At 50.8% G+C, this 23,278-nt stretch overlaps 1 protein-coding gene and 1 long non-coding RNA gene across 16 annotated transcripts in view; both read left to right on the top strand.

Annotated features, from left to right (window-relative positions):
- The window catches only part of LOC144382337 (uncharacterized), a 1,106,857-nt gene that overhangs the window by 551,523 nt on the left and 532,056 nt on the right, over positions 1-23,278 (top strand). The window lies entirely within an intron of this gene.
- CRACR2A (calcium release activated channel regulator 2A) overlaps positions 2,566-23,278 on the top strand; it is a 153,658-nt gene continuing 132,945 nt past the window's right edge. For 5 of the 15 annotated variants that reach the window (XR_013449060.1, XM_078075501.1, XM_078075503.1 and 2 more), the window contains exons 1-2: positions 2,568-2,767; positions 19,099-19,376. The gene's annotated coding sequence lies outside the window, so the exon portion shown is untranslated. Of the gene's footprint in view, positions 2,768-5,504; positions 5,779-19,098; positions 19,377-22,944; positions 23,141-23,278 lie in introns of those variants that run through there. The other 10 variants (XM_078075495.1, XM_078075494.1, XM_078075492.1 and 7 more) reach the window with 5 other exon arrangements.

The following is a 23,278-nucleotide window of genomic DNA, read 5'->3' as shown; positions in this document are numbered from 1 at the left end:
ATGGGGTGGAATGAAATCCTGCCTTCACGGATGGGAGAGGTCATGTCACCACGGCCGTTGGTCAAGTCGTCCTGGACCCTAGTTACCCACTGCAGGATAGATGGGATTGGCTCTGTGACTTAGTTCTTTTCCAGCTCCCTAACTACAACTCCATCTGAATGATGAAGCCCATTCTTGCTGAGGGAGAGAGGGAAGAAAGTCATTGCTCATGTCTTACTTGTCCAGCCTCTGAAGGACTTCAGATTGGTGAACCCCGCAGGGGCAGTTCATGGCTTTCATAAATATCCTCAAGGAGGCCTTACTTTCCCTACATTCTACATTTCATTTTTTTTTAAGATTTTATTTATTTATTTGAGAGTGGAGAGAGAGCACGAGCAGGGTGAGGGGCAGAGGGAGAAGCAGACTCCCCACTGAGCAGGGAGCCCGATGTGGGGGCTCAACCCTGGGACTCCGGGATCATGACCTGAGCCCAAGGCAGATGCTTAACTGACTAACAACCCAGGTGTCCCATAGCTTTATGTTTCTTTTTTTTTTTTTTAAGATATTTATTTATTTGTCAGAGAGATAGAGCACAGGCAGGGGGGAGCGGCAGGCAGAGGGGGAAAGGGAGAAGCAGGCTCTCCGCTGAGCAGGGAGCCCGATGCGGGACTTGATCGCAGGACCCCAGGATCATGACCTGAGCTGGAGGCAGATGCTTAACTGACTGAACCCCCTAGGCGCCCCATAGCTTTATGTTTCAGTAAGAGCTGTGAGCCTGACTTGGCCCCTGCAATCTCATAGAAAATGTCTCCTTTTCCCTCCCTCCTTCCCCGCAAGCCCAGCATTTTCCAAGAGGAGAAAGTTGGAAGAGGCAGACGTAGGGCAGTCTCCCCTGGGGTCCGCTTGGCCTGGCGGAGCTCGCTGGCTCCCTGCCCCTCAGCAACTGTCTGACGGGGACTTGGAGGGGGGAGCGGGGGGAGGCTCTGGGAGGTGGGGCAGATGCTGCCGCTGTGCAGGGCACCTGGAAGAGTCAATATTGAAAAGTCTGTTTGTTCTTTTGGCTTCCACCTGTTGGCGACTCCATAATCATAGCCACTCATAATAAGGAAGAAGGGACAGCGGGGGAATTCCTGTACTGGGACAGTGAATGTTTCCACTGTTCTCCCAGGGCGGGGGTGGGGGGGGGTGGGGACCAGGAGAGCCAAAGGGCCTTCAGCTGAGAGCAGTATGTGAGCAAGAAAACATAGAGACGCCAGGAGGGAGGCTGCCATGGAGCTTAAAGGTGACTCAGGGAGCACATCTCTGGGAAGTGTCCCTGTGCCCTCCAAGCCTACCTGCTACTCTCCCGTATTGGGTGCTCCCCTCCCCCACAGCAGAGGAGGCAGCAACTCACAGCACAGGTGTCTAAATGCTCCCCACCCCACTGGCTTAGTCAGACCCTCAGCCATTACTTATGGTCCTGTGTCTTAGAGAACACCGCCGTCACCCAGGAGCTCCCTCCACCTGCCTCTCTCCTCATCCTTCTACATCTCTATCTCCCTCCCCTGGTTCTGAGATTAAGGGGCTTCCCCACCCCCTCTTATGCCTCCAGTCCTGTTGCCTCTTCTGGAACCAGGACCTTTGACCCCTCCGCACTCCCCATCCCTTCTTACTTCATCAGATTCTTGACCGCGATCTACAAACACCTCTGAGTCTCCTCTGCATTTCTCTAGCCTCCGCTGCCAGCCTCCTTCCTCACGTCTCCATTTCCTCACTTCCCATCCACTCCCAAGGCTTCCAGCACTCCCCCCAAAATAAAAACGAAAACACAATGCAGCAAAACCCCTGTTGTAGGACCAGGGGAAAGGGAGAGAGAAAGGGGGTGCTACCATGTGCACCAGCACCAGAATGGTCTGCCCACCAAGAAGAGGCTGGGGAAAGATTCGTGGAGAAGGGGACATTTCAGTGGGGCCTGGATGCATGCGTAGGAGTTCTACAGGCAGACAAGGAAGGGAAAGGGCATTCCAGGCAAAGCAAGAACTCCCAGCCGCCGCTGTTGGGCAATAGCCTGTGTGCCTAGTAGGGGTGCATGTGTGTGTGTTTGGGGGAGACCGGGCGAGGCTGGAAAATTAGCTGGTGGCCAGAGAGTTTGCCCCAGAGGGCCTTGTGTACCAGACTGAGGGTTATCCTTCAGCCTGAACTTTGGGAGGCCTCTGGAGGTTTATTTAATGCTTTATTAATAAATATGCATTGGATGTTTTATTACATGGGCATGCATGCCTACAGTTCACTGTATGGAAGAGGCAGGAAAGCATAAAAGACAAAATGCACACAGGTAACAGCAGGAGTGGACCTGGATGTGGTGGGTTTTTCACAGGTGCAGACCCACAAGGAGAGAAAAGCAGGGCTCCTGCGGGCTGTGCAGCCTGTAAACATCCTGGAACCAGGGCAAGGGGCCCAGGGGGACTCGGGAACAGAGGGGCGCGGGAAGTCTGACCAGTCAGGCAGGCTAAGTCAGTAGCAGCCCCGCCCTCAGCACCCAGGCTCCCTGGCAGTCTGAGGTCGCTTCCCGCCCGCCCAGACCCCACCCAGCGGCGCGTGCGGATCCCGGAGGGCGCCCAGGGGGCGGCGGCGCCCACAGCCGGGGCTCCAGGCGCGCCGCTGCCACTTCTGTGTCGCCGAGGGCTGGGCCAGCCGGCGCGGGTTGGGGCGGAGAAAGTGGAGCAGCCCGGCCTGGCAAGAGGTTACCGGACAGCTGTGAGCCGAACCCGCGGCGCGGGCGGTAGGAGGGAAGGCGGCGACGCCCAAGGTACGGGGGTGGAGGAGGGTTGGAGGGTTGCAGGGTGCGCGCTTCTCCTGCCCCCTTTCCCCGGGGCAGCCCGGGACCCGGCGCTTCCTCCCTGTTCCCCGGGGCAGCCAAGTGTGAGCGTCTGTGTGTGCAGCACATGGAGTTGGGGGGGTGGGAAGGGAGGCAGGGGAGGCTGTGCCCCCCCAGGGGAACAGCGAGGCGCCCCCACCCCTGCCCCCAGGCCTGACCTGGCCCTTGCTCCCTGGTCGCGCAGATCCCCAAGGGGGACTGGAGGAGGGCACAGAAGCCCTGGGGTTGAGATCAGGAAGGACCTCAGGGACCCTTTTGCCATACCCAGCCGCTTCATTCAGTTGGGGAAACTGAGGCTCAGAGGGAAGTGACTCGCCCAAGGTCACAGGTCTAGAAAGGAAAACCCACTTGCAGGTCATTGCTGCTAGGAGCTCTTGCCACGTGGGCCAGGACAGCAGCATGGCTGTTGCCTTGTGTAAAACAAAGAACTGAGAGAGAGAGAGACAGAATCAGAAGACCAAGAGACAGAAAGAGAACCTCCCAGAGCAGAGGAAGAGGGTCAGGAAATGGGCTGCTACTGGGGCTGCACTTCCTCCCTGGCCGTTCCCGCTGTGGTCTGGCCACGTGACGCAGCCGGCCCTGCTGACTCTGGCCCAGGTGCGTGTGCCTGTGTGCGTGTGTGTGTGCGTGTGCACGTGTGCGTGTGTGTATGCATGCACCACCGCGTAGCGCATCTCCGCAAGTGTTGGGAAAGCCCATTGTATGTCTGCGCACTGACACACGGTGAACTGGTGGGGGGCCTGCCCCGTGTTTGACTCTGAGGTTTTTATGGACAGGTTCTGTCATCGAAGGGGCCGTTTTAAAGCTGTTATTGTCCTTTTTGTTTAATTTCCTTTAAACAACACACACATACACAAAGTGGCCCGTTACTTCCACTCATATCCATCCAGTGGCCAGGTGATTTCTTTGACATCTCAGATTGTTTCGTTTCCTTTCCTTTAAGAGAAATTTGGTGAGGCCCAGTTGAGTTAGAGCCAGAAAGTGTCCCGTCCACGGGGGTGCAGGGTTAGTGGGAGCTGCCAGTCAATCCAAATGTCCCACCCCCTGAGGTGCAGACAGGGAGGAAGCAGAGAGGAGGGGGTGGCCTTGGGAGAAGAGGAAGGGGGGCCACGGTGAAGAGAAGAAGGAAGGAACAGCTGAGCCCATGGCACGGACCACTCTTTGGGGACCCACACTTTGGGAACGGGGCTCCCCAGTGCTCGGAGAGGCTGCACGAAGCAGGGAGATCTCCAGACAGACATAACAAAAGACAAGAGCTGTCAGCCTGATACTTTCTCATGCAATCCATTCACTTTTGAGAGTGAAAGGAAGAGTGTTAGTAACGATGCCTCTGGCAGGACACCCTGGACAGACGGGTCATCCTCGTGGCAGCCAGTACACATCCAGGGGCAGACATGGGTTTCCTGGCTTAAGCCTCGCTACAGCCCAGTTGCCCTGCTATCCTTCCCATTTTATAGGAAAATTAAGTGAGGAACAGAGAGGCAAAGTATCATGCCCAAGGTCACACAGCCAGGAAGTGGTAGAGGTAGAACTGGAACCCGGGCAGTGTGGCTATTCCAGAGCCTGGACTTTCAGCATCACATGACCTTGGCCCTCCACTCACCACCAGCATCAAGATAGAGGGGACTCCCCTGTCCCCTGCCAGGACTCAGCATGGGAGCTTTTGGCTCCTTGTTTCCCCTTAACAGCCGCTCTCAATGGTCCACTTAGCCTGACTTTATCTGGATAACAGGACAGCTGTGGTTGAAGGCGAAGTGACTAGGGGTGGGGGGAAGGAAGCATGCTGTGGGCCTGGTCCTCTGCAGGCCCTGCACCTTGTTTGGGCGTTCTTGGCGCCCAGGTTCTAGGTTCTGACTCATTCTTGCCTGGTAAACACTCTGGCTTTTCGGACGCGGTCCCTGAGGACGTATGGACTGGGTTAGACATAGCAGGATCCTCTCGAAGGCCCGTGTTGGGAGTGGGGTCCTCAACGCCCTTGTCTGCCTGGGGTGACCCGAGGGAGCCCCGTCTGATGGACAGAGGACATCCAGGGGCCTCTCCCCGCTTGAGGAATATAGGGTTTTCTTCTGTGGCAAAGTCTCGTGGAGACGATGTATTCCCTTTGTCGGTTTGTTTTGGGACCGGTCCTGGCTTTCTCAAAATGTCAGCGAGGCTCTTTCTTCCCCGGCCTGCTTGTTGACACATCCTGGATGGGCCCGCCGAGGGAGGCATTGCTGGGGGCAGCATGCCTGACCCTGGGTGATGCTCCAGGCACTTGTAGGACCTGCAGGAAGGGAGGAGCAGCTAGGCTGCCCACGTGGTTCAGGTTCCAAGGACCTCTGCCCCACTGAACTTGTACCGAAGACCCTTTGTTCACGTAACAGAACTGCCCCGCCCCGGTGGCTGGGCCTGAGAAACTGTGGGAGGGAAGGACCTGTTCCTTTTGTAAGGGAGCTCTCCGGCTTGGCTCAGGACCCAGCCCTGGCTCCTGGCACTTCCAGGGGTCTGCAATTCTCGGACCTACTGGGCTTGGGTTAAAGGTGGGAAAGCGGGACTTAGCACCAGGCTGGGGTGTGCCAGCATCGGGGGAAGTAGGAGGCTGGCTACAGAGGCTCAATTACCAGGGCAGACAAGAAGAAAATCTCCCATTAGCTGCGCGATGGGTTTATTTTCACGTTATTTATTTTAGAGATTGCTCCGTGTTGAGCTCCAGGATTTGCAGCTGGCCCAGGTACACGGATGGAGCTTTGCCACGTTGAATCCACATAACCACACACCTGCACCCACTGGGAGGGAAGGCGCGGAAGGCCGACTTGCTGGAGCCCTACCCTGAGCAAACACGGAAACTCAGGGACCCTCTTGCCCCTGCAGCTGGAGGCTGGATGCAGAGAGAGGCACCAGGCGTGGCTGAGAGCTGGGCACAAGTGAACTCGTTCAACCCTTATTCCAGCCTCATGAGATAGGTACTATTACTATCATTCTCCCCATTTTATAGATGAGGAAGCCAGTAGAGTAACGTGCCCAAAGGTCATACAGCTAATAAGAGGCCAATCTGGGCTTTGAACCCCTGCAGCCTGGCCCCAGGGCCATGGCCTCAACCATTCCTCAGGCTGCCCCTGTGATTGTTGAGCCCAGAACCAGAACCACCCAGGTTCTGACCCGAACCAGCCATGTGCCCTCAGCCTGAGTTTCTTCCCTCTTCAGTGAAATGGGAGTAAGGACCCGCCAGTCCATTTCGGGTGAGCTAATGGGTAGGAAAGAGCACCCTGGGGAAGGCTTTCATGGTCCCTCTGGTTGGGGTGGCTTTACCTGTTTAGAGTTTGCTGTCGACCTCCAGGGTCCGGGGCTTCCTCCCCCCTCGTCGGTCCTGGTCAGCGTGCGAGTCTTAGACTGAAATGCCCCAGGGGGCAGGGACAGCCTGTCTCACCTAATCAGCATCTGTGTTTACGGAGCGCCTTTGGGGCCACCTGAGGGCTCCCCAGGGGATCTGGTTTAAGAAGAGAGGGCCTGTCCCCTCGGAGGGATGGGCGCCAAAGATAGCCAGTGCTGTCGGAGTTCAGAGCGGGCGGCGCCAAGCACACTCGAGCTGGACCCAGAAGAGCGGGTCCGCTTCGGAGACACAGAGAAAGTGGAGGCGTTGGAGGTAGGGCCTGGGACAGAGCACACAGCACAGTGGGCAGAGACATGTGGGTGGGTGGCAGGAGGGCCCTACAGGGGGCCGTGTCACCAACTCACTGTGTCCAGGTTCCGGCAGAATGCTGCACCCCACCGCTGCCCCTGGGGCTTTTGAGGACAGCTGGGAAATGCTGTTGGGCCCCGGTGTGTGGCCAGGACCAGGCCACAGGACATTTGCTGCAGCCCCGCTCTGAGGCACAGGACGGTCCTTTACTCTCTGGAATGGCAGCACCAGGCTGGCATGCCTTTCTGCAGACATCAGAGAGGTCATGGCCAAGGGGGTCAGAGCCACTGGCCAGACAGGCTACTTGTACTTCCAGCCAGGGTGTGTTTTTCTGCGGGGAAGGCAGAGGTGGGGTGTCAAAGCTGCTCTGTTTATAACCTGAGCATGGGCTGAGAGTTAGGGGCATTCTTCCCAAAGGCAAGGGTTCTCTCTGAACAAGACACCAGCCCCACTGGCCCCGGGAAACCTGGAGGGGAAGGAGAGGAGATCCTTGGAAGTTTCCTTCTGTTTCATCTGAATCATGCTCAGAAATAACTATCAGGGAGATACCGTCAGGAAAGACAAATTGTTCTGCATAAGAATCTTAGATCTTTCTCTGATGCCATGGTCTGTGGTAGGTGCGGGTTTTCAGGTCTTCCAGGAGCTCGTATTAAACAGATGTCCTGGATAAGGATCAGCTCCATGTGATGGAGGTGGCAGCCTTCGGGTCGGCATCTGGGTGCACGGACATTGCCTGCCCTCGGAATCCCCCAGAGAGAAGCTGACCCTAACTCTCCTCTATGTTACTCTTGTTTTAATGTCTTCAGTGGGCTGAGACCCAGTTTTAGGGTACTGCTTTATTTTATTTATTTATTTATTTTAGAGAGAGAGAGAGAACAAGTGAGCAGGGAGGGGCAGAGGGAGAAGGAGAGAGAATCTTAAGCAGGCTCCAACCTTAGTGTGGAGTGCAACAAGGGGCTCCGTCTCATGACCCTGAGATCATGACCTGAGTGGAATCCAAGAGTCGGATGCTTAACCAACTGAGCCACCCAGGCACCGCTATTTTTGAATTTTTTGTGGTAACTTGGTCTTTTTTTTTTAATTGGAGTAAAATATACAGAACATAAAATTGACAGTTTTGACCATTTTTAAGTGTGCGGTCCAGTGGCATTGAGAACACTCAGTGTTGTGCGGCCACCACCACCACCGCCACCAGAACTTTCTTCATCCTCCCAACTGATGGGGTTTGGTATTAACCCTGACCCCTGAGAGGTCCACAGTCTTGCCCTGTCTCGGCTTCCTTTCCCGCAGTGGCCTGGCCATCAGATGCCATCAGATGCCCCCTCCACCTGGGCAATCTTTCTGCTGCTCTTCCTCGTTACTTTCTGGTTTTTGTATTTGTTTTTGTTTTTATTCTCTGCTTCCGCCACACGAGACTGTCCTCTTTGGGCTGGGTTCTGTGCTGAGCACTTTATACAGCACCTCGTGTATTTCTCCCGCCGATCCTATATGGTCGTTATTAGCACGCACCCCTTCGAGAGGAGGAAGCTGCGTCTGACATGCAACACCCCACGGCCACGGGAATGTCAGAGGCAGGGTTTGACTCTGGACTCTATGACCTTCCTCCTTCGTCTAGGTGGGAATGTCACTGTCTGGAGTCAAGCACAGCCAGCCCTGCCTCACACGTTAGTGTCGACCCCAGAAGGTTTCTAGAATCTGGGTATGTATTATATGAACCATCTTCCATTAGGATTCTTAACTGGAGCCTTTAGCCAAAAAGGATTTACTTGAAAATAGCTTAATTACATACCATAGATAAACTGCTAATGGAATTTACCAAATTGCTAAATTAAGCTTTTCAAGTAATTACACACGTACCATAAAGTGCAAGTTTAGCTTTGACCATGGGTCGCTCCCCAGGCAGAGAGACAGCGAATCCTCTCTGGTGGCAGGGGCTTGGTCACCCTGTCAGTTCTTATTCTTAATCATGATGGATTGTGCTTTTCTGTCCCCTCCTGGTGTCCTGATATAGCTTGACTCTGCATTTACTCAGGACAAGGTGATGTAGCCCTATGGCGTGGTCGCCCTGGCCACAAATATTCCAGAATGTGTTTCCCGTTTCTCCAGCGGACATTCTTTCTAGCACTTTTATCCTCTGCAGTGTGTCTCTCTGGCACCTTTCCTGCTGCTTGTCATCACCCTCTTTGGACTGTGCTCGCCCCTGCTATGTTGCCCCCTACTCAGATTTCTAGGGTTTGTCTTTGCTGGGGGCTCAGGGTTCTGGTTTTGGTAGATGTGGCTCCAGTCCAGTCAGCTGGAGAAGCGGGGAGGTGTCCAGCAGCCTTTCACCTAAGCCCCACGCGTAAGATCATTTGTGAGTGGTTACCACGTGCCAGGCACTGCTTCTAATCTAGGACTCAGCATCCCCATTCTACAGATGAGGGAACTGAGGCTCAGAGATGTTAAACACCTTGTCTGAGTTCACACATCTAGTTATGGTACGGACACCTCCATCACTGATGCGTCCCGCCTCCCCCGCCGCCCCCAGCTGCTGATCCTTCTGCACCAGACCGGCTCCCTACAAAGGCTAACCCCCTTGGGCTGTGGGGTCTGCTGAATAATGGAGCTCTGCTAACACACCTGTAACAGGGGAGCAGAGCCCCCCGACTCCACACTAGGTAAGCTGCTGCAGGCACAGGCCAGTCAGAGAGAGGGGGGTGGGGAAGGCCAGCTAAAAAGTCTGCTCTAGAACTTCTTTTTAAGGAAAGCAATTTTAATACACTGGACCGCAGCTTGAATCAGAAACAAAGATGCAAAAAGGAACTGCTAAGTGAAATGAATGTTAATGAAAAAAATTACTAGGCCTTCATTATGTAATCACACATTGCAAACTAAAAATATTTTTTTAAACACACAAGCCCTATTTGCTGGAGTTAGAAATAGAATAGAGAGCTCTAATTTGTTCTGAATAACAATCATGTTATACCACATCCCACATCTGACTTTTCGGACACTTTAGGGGCTCAATCAATATGGTTTTCCTAAATATTAATGCCACCCCCCCAAACCCAAAAACCTCAATCAAATGGATCCACAGATGCTGACTGAGCACCTCCTGTGTCATGCTGGGAGAAAAAGCAAAGGCCCAATACTTGTTTGGACAGCACGGGTGACTGTTAGCAAGAGAGTGGGACAGAGTGGGTGTGCTCTAGAAGGAAATGGGCTCTGGACAAGGTGTCTCGGTGTATTCGAGAACTGAGCTGGGCCTTCAAGAACGGTCCGCAGATAGGTGGTCACTGGGAGTCCTGCAAGGAATGTTCTGTGAGGGTCCTTCAGTTCATTTTAATAGACAGTGTCTGAGGGCCCTTCTGCATGGAAATTAAGACATGCCTTAACCCTACCAATATTTTTAAGGGCTACCTCGTCCTCCTCCTGCTGGTCATCACTGACTCAGTTTACCATCTCTAAAAGATGTGGGGAGCCAGGACTCTCTGATCCTTCCTCTCTCACATAGACGGGGATGCTGTATATAGAATCAAACACAGCCAGCCCTGTCTGGGCTCATGTGTATCTACACTTGGAGGTTTCTAGAATCTGCATGGATGTGGGAGTGTTATATGGACCGTGCTCCATGAGGATGGAGATGTGTTCAGCACCCTACTGAAGGTTCTGTAGGGCTATAGTGTGGAAGCAGGCAGGGCTACCCACAGGGACCCACCCTCTTCGTATGAAGTTACCCACCAGGAAAGCGAACCAAAACAGACTGAGGAGAACCCCAGGTGATCACTCTTTTAACGGTAGGCCCACTACTGAATTCTCTCATGCCTGCCACCTGATTTGTTTTAAGCCCTGGTCATAGGACCACAGGCTTCCACATCCGAGGCCTGGTCACGGAGGCTGGTCCCGTCCTTTCTGCCCCTGCCTGCCTGGGTCCCCGACTGGTTCCCGCTCCATGCAGCCGCGCCCCGCTCTGTCTGCAGCGGCCGAGTCAGGGCTGGGCGGTCCCAGACGCCTTTTAGAAAGAGATGCTAACTAGCCCAGTGACCGTCATGGCTGACTGCCTTGCCCTCCCCCAGGGAACACACGTGCCCACTCCCCTGCTCAGTGCAGTTAGCCTAGAAACTCCAGGCTCATTGGGCCGAATTCATGCTCCTGAGCAGGCTTGCTTTTTTAGCCTAAAACACAAACTGAGTGACAAAGCCCCGCCTCCTGTCCCCCTGCCTTGTCCTAGCTGAATGCAAATGCCGGTCTGATGGGGGTCCTGGTGAGGTCCTCCTAGGATGCAGCTGTCTTAGGACCTGGCTCCCCGGGAGTGGGAGCAGGCAGACGGACAGGCCAGAAAGCTCGGGCTGAGCACTGGTAGTCTGCAGCAGGTTCGTGGCCCTTGCTCACTGTGGTCCTCAGCCTCCTCGTTGATAAAATAGCCGCCCTTCATATCCCTGTGGCATGTCACAGCAGTGGACTGAAGCAGTGACAATGTGAAAGCACTTTACAAAGATAAAACCTTTTTTAATCAATTTTTTTAAGATTATTTATTTGAGAGAGAAAGAGCGAGAGAGAGCAGGGTGAAGGGCAGAGGGAGAAGCAGACTCCCCACCGAGCAGGGACCCCAATGCAGGGCTCGATCCCAGGACTCCAGGATCATGACCTGAGCCGAAGGCAGACGCCCAACAGACTGAGCCACCCAGGCGCCCAAAGATAAAACCTTTTAAATGGAGGCTGCTGATGCTTTTCTGCAGCCGAGTAGTCTCCATCTGTTCACCAGGCTGGGCTAAATTAACCATTTGCTTCGTAGGTCATTTAAATAAGCCCATGGGTGTTGGCTCAGCCTCACTGGGGGGATGGAGGCTCAGCCAGTGACCCAAGACCAGGCAAGACTCTCAGGCAGGAGTGGGAAGGGTCCAGGCTGAGTGGCGCCCCAGGGAGCCTGGGTTCTGCTTCATCTGAAACAGCATGGAGACGCCCAACAAGTAGTGTGAGTCGGAGGCTTTGTCGTCTTTAAGAAACAATCCCCAGTGTGTCCTGATATCCAGAGCGTCTGCCCTTCGCAAATATTTGCCCAGGGGTGTGGGGAGTAGAGGTAACCGTGGAGAAGAAAGGCTGGAGGATGAAGGGTATCAGTGAGCGCAGGTGAGCGTGGTCAGATACCGGTCAGCTTCACTCGGTGTGGATTCAAGTCAACTCGTTCACTGAGTGCCTCCCAGGTCCCTGGGCCAGGAGCTGGGACTCTGACTCTCCTCCTTAGCTTAGAGGTGAGGACCGTAGAAGCTAAGCCACTTGCTCAAGGTCAGCAGGGTAATAAGTGTAGAATCAGAATTCAGATGCAGCCGCTTGGACTGCAAATCCCCCGCTCCTAACAGGGTAAGGCCAGCACCCTGGGGATGATCCCTCAGGTTGACCAAGCTCTTTGCGCTTTGTACAGCAGTCCCAGGCTCTGCTTTTAAATCTTCACAGCAGAGCAGTGAGGTGAGTATTATGCTGGGTGTTTTATACCCGGCCGTGCATGTTAAATGAAAAGATGACTGTGGAAACACTTAGTAAATTGTAAAATGCTCTACAGATACGATATAATTACTGCCTCTAATTTACAGGTGAGGACAATAAAGTCAGAGAGATTCAGTGGCTTGCGTAAGGACACGTGGGAACAGATGGCAGAGTAAGGATGCCAGCCCCTGTCTTAGGACTCAGGACTGGTGTCTGTTTCCTTGACACCATCAAAGGAAGATTGGTTCGGGATTTATCTGTCCCCTCCCCGGTTTTGTCGCCCCTCCCCGCCCCTCCTCCCCACCCTACCCACCAAATCGTTGCCAAATGAAAATTAGGCAGAGAATCTCAAGCGGCCCAAGCTAACTTTTCTTAGCTGCCTTTTCTCTTCGTTTGTAGTCCTTATGAAACGGGGTGACGTCAGGGGTGGAGTTAGGGAGGGTGTCTCTCCACATGAGGACTGGGGTGCCGAAGCAGCCCCAAAGGGGTCGTCTGTGTGCTGCTCGCTGTCTGCTCATTGGCAGAAGAGTCCTGGGACCGGAGAGTGGGTGACATGGGCCATTTTGCCCTATGGATGGGCCAACGCGGTTGTTACGACCTCATATAACTGTGAGTTAAGCTGAACTCCAGGGTGTATATATCCCTGGAACGTGTGTGTACACATGTGGTATTTTAAAAACAAAGACATCATAGATGTTGTGTTTAAAAGATCTTAGGCTCGAGACTGAAAAGATAACAAGGAGACAGGTTCTAAGCATCTGCTCTGTGGTGCAGATTCCTCGGCTGTGACAAAGTGCCACAGTGTATCTTATCCCCAAGCAGTGGCAGTCATTCTCCTATTCTCCGTTGCTAACAGTGTCTTCCTTACTTGTTTATTTATTATTTTTGGAAGAGCTAGGAAGTTAGGATTTATCTGACATCTTCTAGATGCAAAAGCTATGTTGGGAACATTTGTATGCATCTGCTCATTTATTCCTTACAACAACCTTGCATAAGAAGTATTATTATATGAATTTTTAAGATGAAGATTTAAGTCTCCCAAGTAGTAAAACATGACAGCAAGAGATGAGTATAACATGTCTGACTCCAGATCTACGCTCTTTTGTCAGTGGACTGAGAAAATCCATTTTCGTTTTCCTTGTTCAAGCTTCATTCCTTCTGTAATCTCAGATCTTCCATCTAGAATCTCTTTCCTCCTATCAGAAATATACCTTTTAAAAATGTCCTTTCATGAGGGTGTGCTTGTGGCAAACTAGAGTTTTGTTTATGGACAATGCCTTCATTTCTCTTATACTTTTTCTTTAATTACTTTCTTGTTTATTTGTAAGTAATCTCTACACCCAGCATGGGGCTTGAACTCACAACCCCGAGATCAAGAGTTGCATGCTCCACCAACTGAGTCAGCCAGGCTCCCCCATTTCTCTTATTCATAAAGAAAGTTTTCTTCAGGTACAGAATTCTCAGATGATGGTTACTGTCTTTCAGCATGTTGAAAGTATTTGACCACTGTCTCTCAGCTTGTAATCACTGGGAAGTAACATGTCTCTTTTCATTGGTTGCTTTAAAAAAAAAAAAAAGATTTTATTTATATATTTATTTGAGTGAGGGGGTGCAGAGAGGGAGGGGAGTGCCAGAGGGGAGGGAGAGGTGGGGAAAGAATCTCAAGCAGACTCCCCGCTGAGCATGGAGCCCAGTGTGGGGACTCGATCTCACAACCCTTAGATCATGGTCTGAGCCGAAACCAAGAGTCAGATGCTTAACTGACGGAGCCACCCAGGAGCCCCTCCTTGGCTGTTTTTAAGATATTCTCTTTGTCTTTGGTATTCTGAAGTCTCACTGACATATAACTGTTGTGGATTTCCTCTTATTTATTCTTTTTGAGATTCATTGGCCTTGTTGAATATGTCTATTTGTATCTGCCCTCCCTTTTAATATTTATTTATTTGAGAGAGAGAGAGCGTGCGTGTGCATGCAGGTGTGAGCGGGGGGCAGGGGCAGAGGGAGAGTGAGAGAGAATCTCAAGCAGAATCCCCACTGAGCGTGGAGCCCGACACAGGGCGCCACATGACACAGGGCTCCATCTCAGAACCCTGAGATCATGACCTGAGCCAAAGTCAGATGCTTAACCAACTGAGCCAGCCAGGCACCCCATCTTTCCTCCCTTTTAGAAAATTTGTAGCCATTATCTGTTTAAATGCTTTCTCTCTCTCTTCCCTTTCAAATAGACACCTGCTAGCTTCCATTTCTCATGTCTCTTAAGCTCTCTTTCCTATTTTTCTGAGTCTTTGTCTTTCTGTGCTGCAATTTGGTTAATTTATTTTGACCTAGCTCCTACCTCACCACTTCTTTCTCAGACTGTATCTAATGTCCTGTTAAGTCTGTCCACAGATTATAATTTCAGTTGTTTAATTTTTATTTCTAAAAATTCCCTTTGGTCCATTTTTTTCAAATCTTTATTATTTCTCATGATTTGTTGTTGTTGTTGTTCCTCATACATATTTGCAGGCTTGTCTTTAATTTCTTTAATGACATCACAGTCATTATTATAATCAGAACCTGGATATTCCATTATCTGAAAAAGTCCCTGGCCACTGAATTCCTTCCTTTCTTGCCAGCTCATCAATGCTGTTAGAAACATTTTTAAAAATATATTTTCTGTACAAGATTTTTTGGTTGTTTTGAGTGGGAGGGTCAAAGTACTTAGCCTACCATAATGTTAGAAATAGAAGTCTAGCATATTTATTTAAAATTAACATGTGGAACATAAGGAATAGCACAGAGGACCACAGGGGAAAGGAGGGAAAACTGAATGGAGAGAAATCAGAGAGGGAGACAAGCCATGAGAGGCTCTGAACTCTGGGAAACAAACTGAGGGCTACAGAGGGGAGGGAGTAGGGGGATGGGGTAACGGGGTGATGGGCATTAAGGAGGGCACGTGTTGTGATGAGCACTGGGTGTGTTATACCCAACTAATGAATCGTTGAACACTACATCAAAAACTTATGATGGCTAACTGAACATAATAAAAAAATAAAATAAAATTGACAAAATTATGAGTGGAAAAAGTAATCCGATGGAGGTTGGCCTTTGGGACCTAGAATTATCCATAGTGTACTGAATGTATTTTATGAATGTCCTGAACAGTACATGCGTGCCTTAGCGAGAAGCCAGTCAGCGTGGCTTGCCCAGCCCAGGGACAGAGTGATGGAGGTTTGTTCTGCTCTGAGCCCCACCCCTAGAGGACTCAACTCCGGAAGTAGTATGACCAAACAAGGGGGTCTTTAAGAGACCTCCTATCTGAGAGATCATTTTATCTCTAAGGGATTAGGGGCACCCTGAGGAGAGGAGGGCTTGGTAAGACTTATCTCCCAGTTGCTGCTGAGTCCTAGCTTGGTCTTACCTCTGCTTGGAATTCAGGGGTACATGTTACTCCATCCCAGTGGTCCTCTGGGAGTATCCAAAATGAATGTAGAGGGGACCCTAGAGCCCAAGCTGGCCTCAGCCTCTCCTCCCCATTTACCACACCCGATCCCTCAGTCCTCCTGATCCCACCTACTAAGTAGCTCTAGGATCTGTTCATCCAAACCTACTCGTCTGCCACCCTGGTGCAAGACACCACTACCTCTCATCTGGACCATAATGTTTCCCCAGCTGCTTTCAATATATCCACTCTCTGTCCCTCCTCTCCCTTCCCCATTTCATTCCACAACAAGTAGCCAGAGTCATCTTTTAAAAAATACCAATCAGATGGTGACTCTCCTAAATTTGTAGACTTAACATCAGTGATTTCCTACCACTGCTTGGATGAAGTCCCAGAGCCCTAACCTGGCCCACAGAGCGCTGTTCTTCAGCCTCATCGCTGGCCACTCCTTGCCGTGTTAAAACTGTGCTCTTCACCTTGATTTCCTTCCATTTCCTGGACACACGAAAGCTCTTTCTCCCTGAGAGTGTTTGCGTCTGCCGTTCCTTCTCCCTAGCTGCTCTCCATCCTCTTCTGTGGCTCACTCCTGTTCATCTTGGGGGCTCCACCTTAAATGTGCCTTCCCTTCCCTCATCTTCTCTCTATGCTGTATGCTCCCAATAGCAAGCATTCTGTATGTCCCTTCGTGTCTTCATCAGAGTACTTACTTCAGTTGTGATTCCATGATTATTTTTGTAATTTCTCTTCATTGTGTGTCTTCCCCCACCATCTGGTAGGGGTTGGATTCATGTATGTCCTGCTCGTCTGTGTATCTCCAACACAAAGCACAAAGCCTGGCATGTGGTAGATGTTGCCCATCTGGAAAATAAATCTGTGAATGGATCTGGTTTCTGCCTCCATCCCTCCCCTGGCACTGCTCTGACTGAGTTCACCTGTGACCTTCTCATTGCTAAATCCACTGTTTCTTCTCAGTCTTGAAACATGAGACTTCCCATTTGAAAACCACTGTCAACCCTCTATTTCTTTAAACATTCTCCAACTTTTCTTATCCTTGGATTTTGAGACAGCATTCTTTCCTTTGTTTTCATCTACCCCTCTAAGCTCTGCTTCTGAGTCTCTTTTGCTCTCTTGCTCCGGGTGTCCCTTAAATGTTAGTGTTGGGGCGCCCGGGTAGCTCAGTTGGCTAAGCGTCCAACTCTTGATTTCGGCTCAGGTCCTGATCTGGGGGTCGTGGAATTGAGCCCCACATTGGGCTCTGCACTGGGTGTGGAGTCTGCTTAAGATTCTCTCTCTCCCTCTCCCTCTGCCCCACTCCCCCTTACGCCACCCCCCCAGTCTGCACACATGCGTGTGCGGTCTCTCCGTCTCTTAAAAAAAAAAAAGTTAGTGTCCTGCATGGATCCAGCCTTCACTCTTTCACTCTTTTCCCTCCTACACAATCTGTGATCAGCCTTCGCTTTATCTTGGCTTCAAGCATCACATTTATGCTGGTGAACCCCAAACCCATATGTCCAGCCCAGACCCTGCCCCTGAGTACCAGATCCTTCTTTAGCATTGCATTTTGAAATACCTTCATCCTGATGTCCCACAGACACCTCAGTCTTCATATTTCACAAATGGACCTTTTTAATCTTCCCTGCCCAACGTTTCCTCCTCCAGCATTTCCAATCTGGCTAAATAGTTTCACCACCAACCTAGTTTCTGAGGCTAGAAGCCACAGAGGCATCCCGGGTACGTCTGCCATCTCTGCATCCCATGTCCCGCTGTTATCACAACCTGTCTCTTGCATCCCTTGTTCCTCTTCCTTCTGCACTGCCACCACTTAGTGTAGCTTCTGCCCTTGCTCATATCCCCTCTTAGCTGGGCTCCCTCCTTCTGGCCTCTTCTCCTCCAGTCCATTCCTAGCACCAGTGCCAGAGATCTTGTCCCACAGGACAAAGCTTGATCATGCTGCTTCCCTGCCTCACCTCCCGCCTTTCTCCAAAATGCCTGTACAGTGAAGCCCATGCTCCTTAGGCTGATATGGAAGGTTCTTCCCCCGACCCCATCTTTCTTGCTGGCTTTGCTTCTCTTCCCACCATTCACCTTCCTCTGAATATGCCATCCTTTCTCATCATGTGCGTATGGTGTCGAGCAGGGGTTCTCAAACATTATGGGGCTTCCAGAATCACATGGGGGGCTTGTTAAAACACCACATGCTCCATAAGTCTGAAATGAGGCTCAAGATCTGAATTTGTCACAGGTTCCCAGGGGCTGCTGGTGCTGTTGTTCTGGTGACCATTGTGAGAATCACTGGTGTAGATGGGTCAAGAGTGTGAGCCCAGGGAGCCCTGCTGCCTGGGATCAAATCCTGCCTCTGCCACTCATTTCCTGTATCACTTACCCTCTCCATGCCTCAGTTTAGTTTTCCATAAGATGAGGCAAATAATATGAGCTACCTCATCAGCTTTGGTGGAGGCCTGAATGAGTTAATCCTCAGAGAGCCCTAAAAACAGTACCTGGTTCGTTATAAGTGCTCAGGAAATGCTAGCCACCACCATTGTTTATGATGATTTTGATCGTTATTCATATCCTTGGTTGTGAAGGTCTGCCTTTCTCACTCTTTTCTGCTGACAATCTTCTGCTCTTCCCTTGAGAATGAGTTTGTTTTCCAAGGTGCTTTTGCTAGCACTCCCCACCCCCACATCCCTGATGCACACCCAGGCTGGAGTGCACCGGTGCACCTCCCACCAAGGCACTTGCCACGTGGGGCCCACCTACCTCCTGGCCAGGAGTGGGTCTCGCCCACCATGCACTCTCCAGGGCTTCATTTGTGCATCCCTGTCTGGTACATCATAGGGACTCAAACATGTTTAACGATTCAGTGACCAAATTGGCATGTACTGTAGAATTGAATACTGTATTGACAAGGCAGTTACACGGGTCAAGTCTGGGGAGAGGACTAAACACCAAGAAAAGGTGGGGAGAAAAATCTGATGTGGAAATTTGGGAAGTTGTAGTCAGGATCTTGAGATTATGCTTCAGGAATATGGACCCGTGGTTTTAGGAACATCTGAAGGCATATCACTTAGGACCATCTTAGCTGTAGGCAGTCAAAACAAAACCCCAAAACTCAACTCAGTGAACATAGACAACAAGGATATGTATTACTTGTATAGTGAGAAGTCTGGAGGAAGGGGAGCACTAGGGCTGTTTAACCCAGTGGTTCAGTGATGTCATCAAGGACCTGGGTTCTTTATTTCTCTGTTCTTCCCTTATGCTTCCCCAGCACGGTCACAACGTGCCTGGACAAAGACAACATCCAGCAGAGGAAGAAGTTCCTGCATCTCTTTTTCAGAGCCAAAAAAACCATTTCCAGGAATGTCCCCAAGAGGCCCCTCTCAATGAGCAGAAGAAGCGAGAAGCCCACCCCTAACTTGCTCACAGGCAAGGGCTCTGCATTTGCTCGGACGGCATAGGGCCCCTGGGCTGGGCATACGGCCGCCTACCCTGAATGATAACAGCAATGGAGTTCTGTTGGAAAGGAGCAAGGGAGAAATGGATGTTGCTTAAGCACAGTGTCTGCTTCAAAACCAGACCCAAATCCCAGCTGGAAATTTATTTGAAAAGCAACAGGATACAAATTAAGTGACTTCAAAGGCCTTTTCTACTCTGAGTATCTGTAATGAATTATTTGAAGTCAAAGTGAAGAGACCTTTCCTCTGTCTGTTCCATCTGCAGGTCATGCCCTGACCACAGCTGCCCCTCAGGAGACTGGCCTGGAGCCAAAGTCACGTCATCGGGCTGCTGGTCAAGGGTGGAGCAGGAGCGACTCTCAGCTTTTCCTCATGAGCCCCGCCTGGGTGTCCACCTGGCACTCAGCATGAGCACGTCTCTTCCTCCCGGAGCAGCTGCTCGACCCGGAGGCCTGGCCTTCAGAGAGAGCTCCAGGAGCGTTCAAGCCCGGTGTGCTGCCTCCCCGACCCCACGCGTGTAAGGGGCCACGGGACTTGCTCACGGTAAGAACCGGAGGTTCCTCGAGCAGTTGTGGTGAGAACTTGCGAGAAGGCCAGGCCAAATAGGCAAACATTCTGAATGATGACGCAGTATCTCTGCTAGGGGTCTCTGATTTTCTGGAGCCCCTCTTAAAAACTCTTGTAGTCCGACCTACCAACCTACCTGGATTTTGAGTTTCCTGCATGTCAGGTTGTGGAGAACTGTGGAATAGGCTCTGAACAGGTGAAAGGAGCTGGTAAGAAACTGATGGGAGCGTCTTGACCAGGGGTAGCAGGTAATGATTGTGGACAGCAGTGGGTATCCGCAGTGGGCAATGAGTCTGGGCTCAGCCGGGAGCGTGGTGACAGCTTCTAGAAATTGACTACCAGCCTGACATCCTGACGCTTTCCCAGGTCTTCCAGACACACCTATCAGGAGCAGCTAAAATGAAAGACAGTAGAAGATTGAGGCCAGATGGCAGTGCAGTGAGATTTAGTTAGGAGTGACTTCTGTGGCATCCACTGAGGGGTGAGGTCATGCTTCCTTGGCCACTATGAAATGTACTGTATTACATGTATTATATGTGTATATAATGTGTATGTGCGTATGTATATATGTATTATATTTTTTGTGTCTGTCTTAAATCTTCAATCACATTGTCAACTCCCCAGGGCAGTCATGGAACATCGAATTCTCCTATGTTCTTCACAAGGTCAGTACTCCGTAATGATTGATTGACTGAGTTTTTACTGCACACCTATACGATAAAACTCAGTCAGCCCAGGTCCCAGAGTTTCCATCCGTCAGGGCAGAGATGCCCTCAGTGCCTTCCGAGCACCTCCTGAGATGGGACAGCGTCAGCTACCCCTGCCATGTGAGCTGGCCAGAGCGCATTCATTTCCTACGGCAGCTGTAACAAAGTACCACAAACAGGGTGATTTAAAACGGCAGAAATTGATCATCTCTCCGTTCTGGAGGATTGTGGTCCAGAGTCCAGGCGTTGGCAGGACCATGCTCCCTCTCCAGTCTGTAGAGGAATCCTTCCTTGCCTCTTCCCAGCTTCTGGGGGTTTGTCAACCATCTTCAGCATTTTGTGGCTTGTGGCCACATAATCCACACTCTGCCTTCATTGTCACATGGCTTTCTCCCTCTGTATCTTTATCTTCATACAACTGTCTTTTTAAGATTTTATTCATTCATTTGATAAGGAGAGAGAGATTGAGAGCACAAGCAGGGGTAGCGGCAGGCAGAGGGAGAGGGAGAAGCAGGTTCCCTGCTGAGCAGGGAGCCCGATGCAGGGCTCGATCCCAGGACCCTGGGATCATGAACTGAGCCGAAGGCAGACGCTTAACCGACTGAGCCACCCAGGCGCCCCACACGACTGCCTTCTTATTGGACTAGGGGCCCACCACACTCCAGGATGACCTCATCTTAGCTAGTGACATCTGCAATGACCTTATTTCCAAATGAGCTCCCATTTGATGCACTGCGGGTGAGGACTTCAACAGGTCTTTATTGGAGATCGCCATTCAACCCAGAACACTAAGTGAGCTCATCCGGAGTGGCAAGACAAGCACATACGAAGGGCGTGAATATTGAGTGTCCCTTGGTGCTGAGAAGCATGTGTCCCCTCTTCTCTGTCCTCTGGCATTCTCCAGGGAAGTCTGCGTGAACTGGGGCCTGGCTGGACACACCGGGATACTGTGCTCTGGGGGAGGACCTCCATATTCCTGTAACTCTCCCTTTTCATAGGACAAGTTGGGGAGAGGTCCCAACGGAGGGGAAAAACCAGACCATTTGGGTTCTAGGCAGCCTTAATTTTCAAGGAAAGTGGGGGAGCCCCACCTCATCCTGTGGGAAGTTGTATCCCCTTTCCCTGGGGGAGGCAGAGCTTTGGGACCCAACCAGCTCATTGCCGGGCAATTCACAGGGAGTCCCAAATAACAGACACTCAACAACCTGCTTGTTTCCAAACCAAGGAGAACTCGTTCCCTTTGCTGCCAGTTTTGTTGCTTCCCCAGTTTAGGACCAGTTAGTACAGAAGTTATAACCCAGGGACCTACAGGCCATTCCATTTGTAGCCTGAAAATGTGCATTGTTCACAGTGGCTGGTGTATTTTTTTTTTTAACACGATATTTTTATATCATTTTTTGAATAGGCAATATGTTTACATAGTTCAAAAACAAAACCATTCTAGGAAGCTATCTAGTGAAATCTTATCTTGGCCTCTGTTTGCCTGCCCTGCCCCCTCCTGGGACAATAATCAGCTTAATTAGTTTTATACATCCTTCTAGAGTTTCATTTTGCAAATACAAGTCAGTACAAATATACCTGATACCTCTATCCTGTCTTTTCTTACTATACACACTTTTTTAAACCTTGTTTGTTTGTTTTTTTTCCACTTAATTTATCTTGGTGCTCGTTTCCTGTTGTATGTTGAGAGTTTTCTGATTTTTTTTTTTTTGACAGAGGCATAGTGCGCCATTGTAGGGATGTACCCTAATTGATTCACCCAATCCCCTACCGATGGGCACAGGTCGCCATTTTCAGTCATTTGGCGTTTATTACAAGTAATGGTGCAGTGAGTAAGCTTGCCATTCTGCCTCGTGACTAAATGTGTATAACACTTAAAAATTCTAAACTACCTTTAAATTATCAAAAGGACTGGAAACAGTGGGTTCTAATAACCCCGGGTTTGGACTGAGTAGCTGCTATCTCTAAGGATCCCTGACGTTGGGACTGGCCTGTTCCCATCTGACATTTCCCCACCCTTCCCCCCGTTCTGTCTTCTATTAAGTCGGAGTGTTGACTGCCACGGAGCATCACCACTGTGCAGTCCTTCTTACGGTAGCTAAAGAAGAAAGAGGAGAACTCAGGGACTCGTGTCTCTTCAAACTGGCAAATGAAAGCCAAGGGGGGTCTTTTGCAAGAAGAAAAGGAGAGGGCAGATGTCTGTGTGGGTGTGATTCTCCTTCGTTCACACCTGACGGGTTGGCTCACCTGTGTTACTTGTCCGGACACTTGGGTGTGTAGTGCTGTCTCGTTATGGCTGTGCTGTTTCGCCTCAGAGTAGAAGAGGAGGAACTCTGCTCGCTGGCTGTTTTAGCACAGCCTGAGTAGCTGCTTGGAGACCCAGGATAAAAATGAACTCGACGGTCAGAAGGATTGTTCTATTGCATGCACTATCTCACCAGAACCCCATGAGGATGTGGTATTCCTATTTGCATTTTATAGATCAGAGTCAAGTCGCTTGACCAAGATTTGTAACTCGTGCTTTGTAGAACGAGTATCTGAACCCAGGAATTTCTGGCTCTAGAACCTGATGCTTTAGCTAATCTTTTATGCTGCCTCCAGATCTTAAAAGAAAATGGTGTGAATTACAGTTACACCTCTCACATTTTAAGCTTGCCGTCAGGTCATGACAAAGATAAGAGAGCAGCTCTGAAAATGGGCGAGTTGGTGAAGGCTTGTGATGAGAATGCATTTTGTTCTCCTAACAAAGGTGAGGGCTCATCCTTTATGGTCTGTCATGCTGTCGTCAGCCCCATTGCCCACTTTGCTCTTCCGGTCCCCAGACATTTGCAGAACAGCTTCTGAAGGTGAGGCAGTGTGCCACAAGTGAGAGGAAAAGGGGGCGAGCCACACCCTGGCCCTTGGAGCCTAGTTAGGCCACATCCACAGAGGCGGCAGTACCACCTGGTCAGTGTGGTGTGGGAATGGCGTCATGTTTTGGGCTGGGCCCTCCATGTGATAAAAGAAATGGACTCACTGCAGTGGAGTAACAAGGTGGGTGGTTTCCAGTTTGTCTTGGGTCTTTACCATTGCTCGATGAAGGGAGGAAGTGAGGGCCCGGAAGTGGAGACTGTGGGCTAAGATATTGAGCCATCCTTCTGCCCACAGCCCAGGCTGAAGCTGGCGGCGGCC

This window comes from Halichoerus grypus, chromosome 6 (assembly GCF_964656455.1).
Source record: "Halichoerus grypus chromosome 6, mHalGry1.hap1.1, whole genome shotgun sequence".
Lineage (NCBI taxonomy): Eukaryota > Metazoa > Chordata > Mammalia > Carnivora > Phocidae > Halichoerus > Halichoerus grypus.
This window is presented reverse-complemented; position numbering and strand designations above follow the sequence as displayed.